This window comes from Aedes aegypti, chromosome 3 (assembly GCF_002204515.2).
Source record: "Aedes aegypti strain LVP_AGWG chromosome 3, AaegL5.0 Primary Assembly, whole genome shotgun sequence".
Taxonomy (NCBI): domain Eukaryota; kingdom Metazoa; phylum Arthropoda; class Insecta; order Diptera; family Culicidae; genus Aedes; species Aedes aegypti.
Window position 1 is genome coordinate 401,392,080 of NC_035109.1, and position 11,551 is coordinate 401,403,630.

Below are 11,551 nucleotides of genomic sequence, written 5' to 3' on the forward strand. Positions count from 1 at the left end.
ACAGTATGAAAACCAAAAAGTAATATGTATAGAAACTTTCTTTAGTTTCTTTTTATGTCTTCTTAGAGGTATTAATAAATGACATTCGATGAAGTCGTGAATGAATATCTAAAATTATTTTTAGTGAAATTCCTGGTCGAATTATGAAAAAATCTCGTGATATGATTCCTGTAAGAACAGAGGCGTCGCGTCCACATGTGCAACATGTGCACTGCACAGGTGGCAAATCGTTCATCATAACAACCTACAATTTCTACTATTACTGAAGTACGATTCTTTAATTCTCTCAATAAAATTTAGCCTTTTTCAATTATCTTTATCATTGATCATCGCAATTTTCACCTTTCAAAATATTTGTTATTATATTTTTGGTATTCAAATTAAATGCAAAAGCCGTTTGGTGCGGCGTGAGATCTGTGCCCTAATTTTCCCTGCGCGCTCAGTGCGATGCATGCTACGCAACACTTTGTTCCACGCTACACGTTGCTGCTGTGACGATGAAACCCAACGTGTGCACTCTCATTGGGAGACGCGTTGCCTTTCGTCGTACACACAATTCTGTATATGTGGTAGAATGTTTTTTGCACTACAAATGCCAGTGTGTAAGTAGCCAAAGCGTCAACTCTCGCGTAACAATTCAAAAGGGCCAATCCTCAAATCGTTGACTCTGAGAAAATTCGATTTGAATATTATTCATCACATTTTTAATTCTTATTTCTCAGTATTCAAATCAATCAATGTGATTTCTTGCTAGTTGAGTGACGATTTACTATTACTACACGCTAATAATCGATTTTATTCTGAAAACTGACAAAAATGTGGAAAAAATGATGAGTTTAAATGCTTGGCCCATTTTCGATTTTCAACAAGGCATGGGCCTTTTTTATTAGCCAAAATAGAATTTTATTAGCGTGCTTGGCCCAAGGCTAGGCCTTTTCGGTTTTTATTGAATATACAAGAGAAAGTCATTGGCCTCTTGCCATGATAAGGCCAATGACAGTTTGCGAAATTTTCCGATTGTAGGCCCTCTTGATAGAGCGAGAACCGATCATTGGCCGTTTCAAGCAGTGGGCCAATGAATGATTTGGAAAAAAGCGATTATTGGCCGTTTTGAAAATCGAGTTTATAACGGTAAGTTTTATGATTATGTTGACAATGTTTGCATAGTTTGTGGGTGTTGGGAGATGCTATCGAATGGTATCAAAACCCGATTTGTTTACAATTTGATCATTGGCCCTTTAGAATTGTTACGCGAGAACTCTGGCCGGTGCACAGTCTTGCGAGCGTGCGGTGGGGAGACAAGAGACAAATCAATCCACGAGAGAGATCCATTTTGCTTGCTCTCTTTTTTCCTTCGCGCTTTCAACATCACCACGCTTGTAGTGTGGAGTACTGGCGTGATTTTTTAGACGGCTGACGGTAAGAAGTTTCTGTAAGTTTGAGACTCAGGGCCCGCGCTTTTTTGTACAATACTGGTTAAGAACGGGTCGGGTTGGGGTTGAAACTGTGGTTCAGAACAGGTTGCGCCAGTTCCAACCTAGGTTAAAAAACGAATTCTACATAAATTAGAAGTGCACAGGTTGATAATTAGGCCACGCGACGCCTCTGTGTAAGAATCCTTCAATAATCTTAGCAATTTTGGAAGTGAAATTAAAGATATTTCTGAAGGAATTCCTAAGACAGTTTTGAGAGGAATTTTGAAAGTATTAAAAGATTTTTTAGGCCAAACTCCATTAAGAATATTCTAAGAAAGTTTCAACAAAATGTAATTTTGAAGGGCTCCTTTCAAGAGTTATTCAAGGCAGAATCCCAATAAAATATTAGAAGCAAATTTTAAAGAAATATTTCGAGATATTACTGAAGAAAAACCCGAAAATAACCGAATGTAACCGAAAGTTAAAGTAATCGAGATCATTCCTTTAAAATCAAAATTACTCCATAGGAATTCCGGGTGTAGTTTCTGAACGAGTTCAAGAAGGACCACATGAAGAAATTTAATCTATAACGAAAAATCTCTTCAATGTACCCAGTACACTTATGGAACAATTTTTAAAATTAATACATGAATATTTTCGAAAAAGTTTCATTATGATTCCATATAATAATTTTTGGAGTAGGATTAATAGGACCTTAAAGGAATTCATGAATGAACCTACACACCTAGTTTCTTTTTCGTGAAGTCGGCTGCGTTTTTCGGTTTTTCGATTTGAACCAATAATTGTTAGGTTGCTAAGTAACAAAGCACTGATACTCGAGATCTTATGAAATTCGTTTGTCGAATACTCGGCTGTGCATATCTCCATTGCGGGCTGTTGATTAAACCTTCGAACATTTTCGGGCGAGATGTTTTTAAAAAGGCTTTGGCAGATTCTATAAGTTTTATAGTCTATCATGGCGTAATTATTGTATAAATACGAGTGCTGGAGATAATCTTTGGAGAATTTAAACACCGTAGCAAAATTGTTCAATCGTACAGAGCGGAGGAGGCATTGCCCCCTCTGACTACACCCATGAGTGCATGACATCGAACATCATCATCAGTATTAAAGTAAACGTGGTAAAACATGACGAAGACATTTTTTTTAAATTGGCGGGTCAAAAAGTTGACAAAATCGGGTCAGTACTGCATCTTCTTTCTTTCGTGCTGCTTGTGCATCGCGCATCATAAATCGGAGGCTCACCACAGCGAGCTGGTCTTTCAATCGGTTGTCTTCAACTTCAGTATTTTCAGTTTATTCGAAGTTTTGATATCACAAAAGTATTTTACATTTACATTGAAACTCTCAGTGACATCTTAAACACCGCTATAATTAAATTCATTTGAAGATTTCAGAACTTTTCCGATATTTTAAGTCGATAAGAATTTAGGATTTAATATATAAAAAAATATAAGCCTTTGGATGAAGTTTGATTAATGATAATATTCGAAGAAGGATAATTACTATTACAGGTAAAACTTACAACTTCATTGGATTCTTTAAAAAAAAGGTATCTTGCACAACCAACGCTTCTTCCTACTAAAGCCAATATTTCCGATTAAAAATGACGGTAGAAGATCGAATATGAATAAAATACTGCTTAAAATCAATGTATAATAGGGTCGATGTACCAATAGCCGCATAGCTAAGAACAAAAATTCGTATAAAATCGAAAAATAATGCTAGCGTCATTATTTTTACATCATCTGATAGCTTTTTATATTGGTTTTGTGGGAAATATATAAAACATACGAAAACTCAAATGTTTGTATTTATTATCGCGTGTGCCACTATAGGAATACATGTCCCTATAGTAGCACTATTTCTAATTTCTGTTCCTATAGTAGCACTAGCATCACGGCGTCGGCAAAATACTTATCAAAACCGTATTTTTACAAATCTTTTATATTTTTCCTACAAAGTGTGGATCTTAAGCTTTCGTTTGATGTAAAAAAAGTTATAATTTAATCAATTATTTCGTATAATAAAAAATAGTTACTCTCAGTAGTGCTACTATAGGAACAATAGGTTTACTATAGGCGCAAGGGAGCTCAAATTTTAAGCAAAAATATTTTTTTCGATCATTTTTTGAGCAAAATCAAGATGCAAATCAATTGTACTTAGATAAATAGGTCCTGACCTTCATGTCAAAAAATGTTTTGATAAGATTTATAGCAAAACGGCCGTGAAAAGTCACTAGTGCGACTATAGGGGACTGTCCACTAAGGAAACACCGACCCTAGATGCCTCCTCATTCGAACGCCGACTAAGGGAGAACAAATGGTTGACTTAAGTTCTATGAATGAGAGGTACATTTAATCGAATAGACCTTTAGCATAAAAAAACATAAAACGTTTTATATGAAGTGCTTGAACAAACAATGTTGAAAATGAGATAAATTTTACGAAGCCAGTTTGTTTTTCAATAGTAATATAATTGTTTATTAATAGCTTTGCTATTGATACAGTTAGTTGACTCTTGAATTGACCTGATGAGTCTGGAATCATATTCTAGTAACTACTGCATAATATTCATAATATTCGGAGGGAGAGGTCTTAGGCTGATGACATACTGAAGGAGAAGAGAAGTGAAGTGAAGTGTTGGCGAAAAGAGAAGAGAAGAGGTTAAAATGGTATGGCATACTGGGAGAGGTTTCGAAAGAGTTTCAATGCGCTCCGTGTTTTCATTGATTTTGTGCTTCAGCAACAGCATGCTGCCTGCAACCAGGGAGAGAGCGCATGGCTGCTTCATTCGGTTTTTTTTCTCTTTTCCCATGTCCATCTGCATCAACTGGCGCCTGTGAAGGCGACTCTGTAGAATGTATAGCAAGGGGGTAAAAATCATTTCATCAAGCAGGAGCATTGCTTCTTGATGACGTGCAAGAAAACCGTACAAATCACAAAGCAAGTTATTTTTCGTCATCATTCGGCAGTCAAGTCCGCTAGAAATTACAATGTAGGGCCGATAAATTTCATAACGCTAAAGGGGGTGGGTGGGTGTACTGAAGATGTTACAGCTCATACAAAATTTGAAAAATATTCATACGAATTGCGTTACGAGTGGGTGATTGCGTGTAAAAAATGACAATTTTTGGCGTTATGAAATTTGTGAATTAACCCATAAAACCTGGTCGAAACAAGCAGAAATAGCAATCCTAGGCTATGATTCATAGTATCGAAAAAACTGTAAATTGTTTAGATTCGCCGTAGACTGTAATTTTTCACCGTACTTCAGTTCATAGTGCTACAATGCTTAAGGTGATTATATAACGAAGCCAAGCCACACCTCAAATTTTCAAGAGCACAAAACTTGAGAACCAAACAGCGCTCCTCGTTGAAAATTTATCCCATTGGTCACTACCAAGTAATTTGATTGATTTTTATCGCGGACTGTTGACAGATTCTCCAGTATTGTACACTTTAAAATTCTAAGTTTGGCTTAGTTTTATAATCACCTTAACCGATCAAATTGTAATTTGATATTTTTGAGGCCGCCATATTTGTTTCGATGTGCTAGTCAACGCGGTAGTATTTCATCCGTTTAATATTCTGTGATTGTTTTCCGTAAGTAGGTACGACCTAAGTGATTTTATTAAAAAACCTATTGTTTAAGGTTGAATAAAATATTTTCGTTGTAGTATCCAACTGCCCAATTACGTTTCTGGATAGCATCGTCACATTAACCAACATAAACACCTATGACGTAATCGGTGGCGGTTTTTTGCAAAAGAGGTGAACAGTTGCATATGAGCCTGAATTGTTGCTCAAGATTGGAAGCGCGCGATCGAGTTGTTGGTGATGCCACTAGTTTCCCATCTTCATAAACAGACAAGCAGTTCATCTTCAAACGGTATAAAAACGAAAACGCGAAATAAATCGATGGACATTTGCAATCAATATTAAATTTATTTTGTTTTGATCATTCTATTCTATTCCGACTGTCTGCTGTTACGAACAATGCGTTACAATTCGTTCGGTAATAATTCACGAGCATATTATAATTTTTTGACAGCTGCGTGTCGATTGAAATTACTGATTGTTCGGTAATCCTTAGCTTTACCGAAAACATTACCGAGCGCTCAGCGGTTTAAATTTCGGTAAAAAAATTACCAGAGTCGGTGATATTTTCTAAGTGTGTACTGGTTGTGCATAATGATGGCTATTAGGCCAACACCCTTAAACAGAATCGCCGAGAACCCAACAGCTAATATCTCGGTAATTTGATAAATTTAGTAAATTTGACGATTATCGGCAAAACTTTTACCGATATCTCGGATGTTTACCAAATCTCGGTAAAGTTTGCCGAGATATCGGCAAAAAATGTGGATTGAAAAAATACCGTATTCTCAGCTGTTGGGTTCTCGGCGAAACGTTTTGAATACTGAGGTCGGTGAAATAATTTAAGTGTGAACCGAATATTCAAAAAATTTATAATTTTCGAGAAATTGGAAGTTGAATGCCTTTTTTCACACAAAATTAAATGATTAAACTTCTATTGTTATGAACGAAAAGTTGCTTTACATTTACTAAAGCAACACACTAGTTATAGATATAATATCATGTTTGTATCTATGGAATGAAATATTCTTTTTTACAATTTTTCATCGTAATAGGCTGTTTTTCATCACGCCAATCTGTCATGAAACGGCCTACTTTCCTGCACTGAAGTATGCAGTGCGGGAATAGTCATTACCAGGTCATTACCTAACTGAAACTAATGCTGTAATGATTCATTACGCAACGCTTTCTCATTACGCAACTGTTTTCAGTTGCGTAATGAATCATAACACCATCATTTCTCAGAAATTGTAAAATAATGGTGCATCGCATCGCTTCAGTATGCCAGGTAAGCGCGATTTTCATACAATGTGCATGGAGAGACCTTCAACGCGTACGCTTCTCTTTCACATCCTCGCCTTCTGTCTGTACTAAGTAATATAGTTTGAGTTTTATTAAACATCCTCCTCTCCTCTTTCTGGCATTACGTCCCCACTGGGACAGAGCCTGCTGCTCAGCTTAGTGTTCTTATGAGCACTTCCACAGTTATTAACTGAGAGCTTACTGTGCCATGACCATTTTGCATGCGTATATCGTGTGGCAAGTACGAAGATACTCTATGCCCTGGGAAGTCGAGAAAATTTCCAACCCGAAAAGATCCTCGACCGGCGGGATTCGAACCCACGACCCTCAGCTTGGTCTTGCTGAATAGCTGCGCGTTTACCGCTACGGCTATCTGGGCCCATTAAACATGTCTTATCGATTTTTTTCTATATCGCATTGACAAAGTGATCCACAAGGAGCAAGTTTGTTTTACGTAAGCCATAGTGTTGCACAGAATTTCTAGATATTTCACAAAATTTTATTGAACTGGTGCTTGATATTGAATCGTAATCAAGAATTCTTGGAAGATTTTCTGTTTTTAGAGGTTTCGATCAAATTGCCCGGAACCCATAACGGCGTTGTTTTGATTTTGTTTCACATTGGGCTGGATAGATTATTTTAGATAGGTGGGGATGGGACGAATTATATACACTCCCGTGCATTAGTTTGGGTTCACCCCCTAAGAAACATGCAAAAGTGTTCAGTCCATATCTCTGTGATTACACGTCCAATTGAAACTCTCTAAGCCCCATTCGAAAGGCAAAGAGTTATTCTTACTTCTTATGTATTTTTCCAAAAACATTCTTTGAACTTTGTATACTAAATGTTTACTTAAAGTTGTTACATTTTTGTGCTAATTTCCTCAGCATCGGATCGACCAAAATTTTAAAACAAAGTGTCATTAGAATCGTAATCTTATATTCTTTGAAGAGCACTTATGAAATTTTGTCGGAAAAATCTGGAAAGTATTCAAAATCAATGAAACAGTCAGTCAAGTCATCGTCAAAAGTTTGGGTTCACCCACCAGTATGATGCAAATCGTGCAAAATCGTGAATACTTTCCAGATTTTTTCGCCAAAATTTCGTGGGGTTTCTTCAAAGAATATAAGATTACGATTCTAATGACACTTTGTTTTAAAATTTTGGTCGATCCGATGCTGAGGAAATTATCTATGTTTTTTCAGTGTGTTTTTTGAAAAATGTCACAACTTTAAGTAAAAATATAGTATACAAAGTTCAAAGAATGTTTTTGGAAAAATACATAAGAAGTAAGAATAACTCTTTGCCTTTCGAATGCGGCTTAGAGAGTTTCAAAATCCATCTGAGTATTTTTTTGATTCAGATGTCAGTATTATCATTATGTATTTCTGTTTATTTGCTGTCAAATCTAACAGTGAACAATCTGCTCTTCAAATCAGCAAAATGGAGTCACATAAAGCCAAGAGTACTCTGAAAATTATTCACTCTTGTATAATTTTCAGAGTACTCTTGGCTTTATGTGACTCCATTTTGCTGATAGTTTAAATCAAAGAATGAGCTCACTTGATCAACTGATCATATTCTTCACACACTCAGCTCATTTTACCGGAAATCGATGAATTTCACCGTAATCTCAACAGCAGACCAGTTCGGTGAAATAAAACACCGTAACTTCGTCGGAATTTTACGGATTTGGGTGAATTTTTACTGAATACTGTAAAAATGTACCGTATTCCGATAATTTATTTTTTGCAATTTCTCATCGTAATAGGCTGATTTTCATCACGCTAATCTGTCATGAAACGGCCTACTTTCCTGCACTGAAGTATGCAGTGCGGGAATAGTCATTACGCAACTGAAACCAGTGCTGTAATGATTAATTACGCAACGCTTTCTCATTACGCCACTATTTTGAGTTGCGTAATGAATTATTATACAACAATTTTTGAGAAATTGTGAAATGATGGTGAATGCATTCCGATATTATTTCTGATATCCTCAAGTGGTCTTCTACGAAATTGCAAAAAATGTTGTACGTAACTCGTTGCAGAACTCGATTTTTACAGCACTCGTCGTAATGATCATACTCGGCAAGCCTCGTAGGATAAATTTACGACTCGTGCTGTAAAAATCATCATTCTGCAACTTGTTCCGTAAACTACTATTACCGAACCGTTCAGCTGTTGAGATTTCAAGGAATCCGTAAATAATTTAAGAGTGCAACATCTTTTTATCTCGATTTTTGAGGAAAATATATACAGAAAACAAGACAAATAAAAATAAGGAATATACGATTGACGAATTATAATTATATATAATTAATCATTATTGTAATAAAATTGTTGAAAAATCTAAGTGCTGTAATATGTTAGTATCAGAGATACTTAAAAGAGAGATTAGTGTTGACCCAGCAAAATATTATTCACCCCTATTCTTGTTTATATTCAATTGCCATTCCGATCGAAAACAGTTTTTAATTTACGCCAGCTATACCAAGTAGGGATTCTTCCTCCACATTCAATGATAAAGGATGTTCTGAAGTAGTTATCAATTGGAGAAAGCAATAAAATAATTTTGAAAACAAAAATACTGATTAACAGTTTATCAAAAAATCAGTTGCAATTATAATAAGTCACAAAAGTTAATTCATTTATTCATAAATTTTTCCTATTTATGGATTTAATTTACTAGCAAACGTTCTGATCCGTGCTCCATTTACGCCCAAAACGAGCGCAGTCATGTCATATTCCTCTAGCGTTCACTAGCGTTCTTGCGCGTCGAAGCAGCAAATGATCTCCACAGAACTCTTTGAACCTCTTCGCTTCGCCTTTAGTATATCAGGTACGCGCGGTTTCCATATAGTTTCCATTGAGAGAGCTTTGACTCTTTTCTCTTCTCTCCTTTTATCCCTTCTCTACTCCTGCTGCATGTCATCGCCCTTAGATTTCTTACACGCCATACAACTTATTTTTAATTTCCATACCCAAAGGGTAAATCGTCCACTGGAATCAATAACATATCGGTGTCTTTTTAAAAGATTACGATGGGAAAAGTAGGCCCAAAATTGAATTGGAATAATCCTACTGGAATCTAGGCAAGGAGTTATATTACAGACAGCCCTGCATAGCTTGATATTGAAGGGACCTTCGAGTTTGGGAGGTCGATAGGTAGTTGTAGAACACAAAACCAGCGCAAATGCATTTCAGAAGGTACATCGAGTTAGTCATTAAAACCAACTTTTACTATGGTTCTTTAACTCGACATCGAATAAGGGAGAGTCGACTGTATTCTCAGATTGGTTGCTGTATAAGCTCAAGATTCCCACAGAAAATTCGGTCAACCCAAGCTACAACGCAGATGAAGACGTTGGATTAGACCACGGTGAAAAGACTGACGAGCACAGCTTCGGTGGATATGAAATTCCCGTTGTTTTTCGTTGCCTATGTGTAGTTTTCATTCAGCTTCAAATCTGGTGGCTTTGATGAATGAGCTTGCAAGGCGGAAAACACTATAAACGGAAGCCAATAAACTTGCAACAGCTACATAGGATAGTATTATCCAGGGGCTGGCTGGTGGTGAAGGGGTGTGAACAACACTGCTCAAACAATGGAGAATGGGGGGTGGCTGGGGGAGGAGAGTTGCCGAAAGAGGAGGAATAATGTTGCATATTATAGTGTTCGGGTAGAGGAAGAAGCAACCGAGTGAAGGTTTTTTCTACGCTATCGCATGCTTATTTTTAATCAAAACTACAACAACACACTACTTACCCGATTGCTTGACTGCTGCAGTTTTCCAGTTTCTGCTTTCTTTATGGATGCCGCTTTGACTTGTGCACCCGACTGCGGATGTCTTGTTTTGGTTTAGCCTTATCAAAATGCACCGATAAGACGTAAACAAATAATGTAAATATTTTATTATTATTTCCTTTTCAGGATGCCGAGCGTTGATGTTTTGATCACTCCACAATAGCACCCTTCTCACTCACTCCACTCGCAATCAAACGGGGCAACACTAGTTGCGGACTTTTTCGCACCAACGCAAGCAAAGTAACGTTGTTTTCATTCGCTTCTGCTGCTGTTTGCTGCGCTACGAAACGGGGAATAAAAATTCATTCATGAAAATTAGATGACGATAACCTTGCGACAGGGCGATGATGAAATTCTATCTTGACTACTCTTCGTCGTTGTCTTGGTAATCGACCAATCCCCCGAATGTTGATTCTCTTCTTTTGCGATTGCGATGTCTCTTCTTCTTTATCGAACCAACACTATTCAACTTCTTCCAGACCAACCTCACCGAAAGTGTCGCAGAGACAAAACAACACCGAAGCAAAAGCTGCGTATTTTTATTCCTTTTTGCGATTCACGTCTAGTGGAATAAAATTTGCTTTTTTGCTGTTTTTTCCGCACTTTATTTGGTTTTCTTCCCACTTGCAAGTGCTTTTTTTTGCCGTCTCAAGATTCAACCCACACATGTGAGCGTTGCTACAGCACACACACTAACACCAACACAAAATTCATTGGAATTGTTTCATCATCAAGAAATTTCAGCCCCGTCTCGCAAGAAAATCTTCTCGACGGAAACAAAATTCGCACTTTTCGCCCAAGAAACACACCCTTCACTATTCTTTTTCACTTGAAAACGAATCACTGCAACTTCACGTACCTTTCGTGACACAATTCAACGCCCAAATCGACGAGCAAATAGTGGAAATGTGACAAAATATCCGCACCTTATCGAAATTTCGTGCATCACGGCCCGAGGAAGCAATCTCTGTCTGGCGGATGATGACTGCGAAAGTGCGAAGCCCGAAGCTGGCCCAACCAAACAAGCGACCGACCGAACCGAAGAGAGGCGAAGCAAATCCGCACGACGAACCGACGAACGAAAACGAAACGGGGGAGAAAGATGGCCGCTCGATGCTCGATTTCGTCGATTGCGTCGTTCATCGTGTGGAACATGTGCACCTCAAAAAATGATCATGCATGATGTGCTAGAGATAGCCAAAACACATCGGTGAAAAATCTTTGATCTTTTGACTCTTTTCTAGAAGTTGCACAACACTAGCGTCAAAAATAATGAATGATTCACACAAAATAAAAATCATCTACTCAAAAAACGAAGGATTTTTTAATCTCAGAAACAGCTAACTAAGGCTCTGAAAGGAAATTTTTAGAGTATGGAACATGTGATTTACAGATCAAGGAGTTTGCC

The 11,551-nt window shown here is 37.3% G+C and overlaps 1 protein-coding gene across 6 annotated transcripts in view; it reads right to left on the bottom strand.

The window, feature by feature from the left end:
- The window catches only part of LOC5576330 (mucin-5AC), a 133,880-nt gene extending 122,716 nt beyond the window's left edge, over positions 1-11,164 (bottom strand). The window contains exons 1-2 of one of the 6 annotated variants that reach the window (XM_021855331.1): positions 11,070-11,164; positions 10,105-10,418 (exon numbers count right to left, since the gene is read on the bottom strand). The gene's annotated coding sequence lies outside the window, so the exon portion shown is untranslated. Of the gene's footprint in view, positions 1-10,104; positions 10,424-10,952 lie in introns of all 6 variants that reach the window. The other 5 variants (XM_021855330.1, XM_021855329.1, XM_021855328.1 and 2 more) reach the window with 5 other exon arrangements.
- Positions 11,165-11,551: the final 387 nt, after the last annotated feature.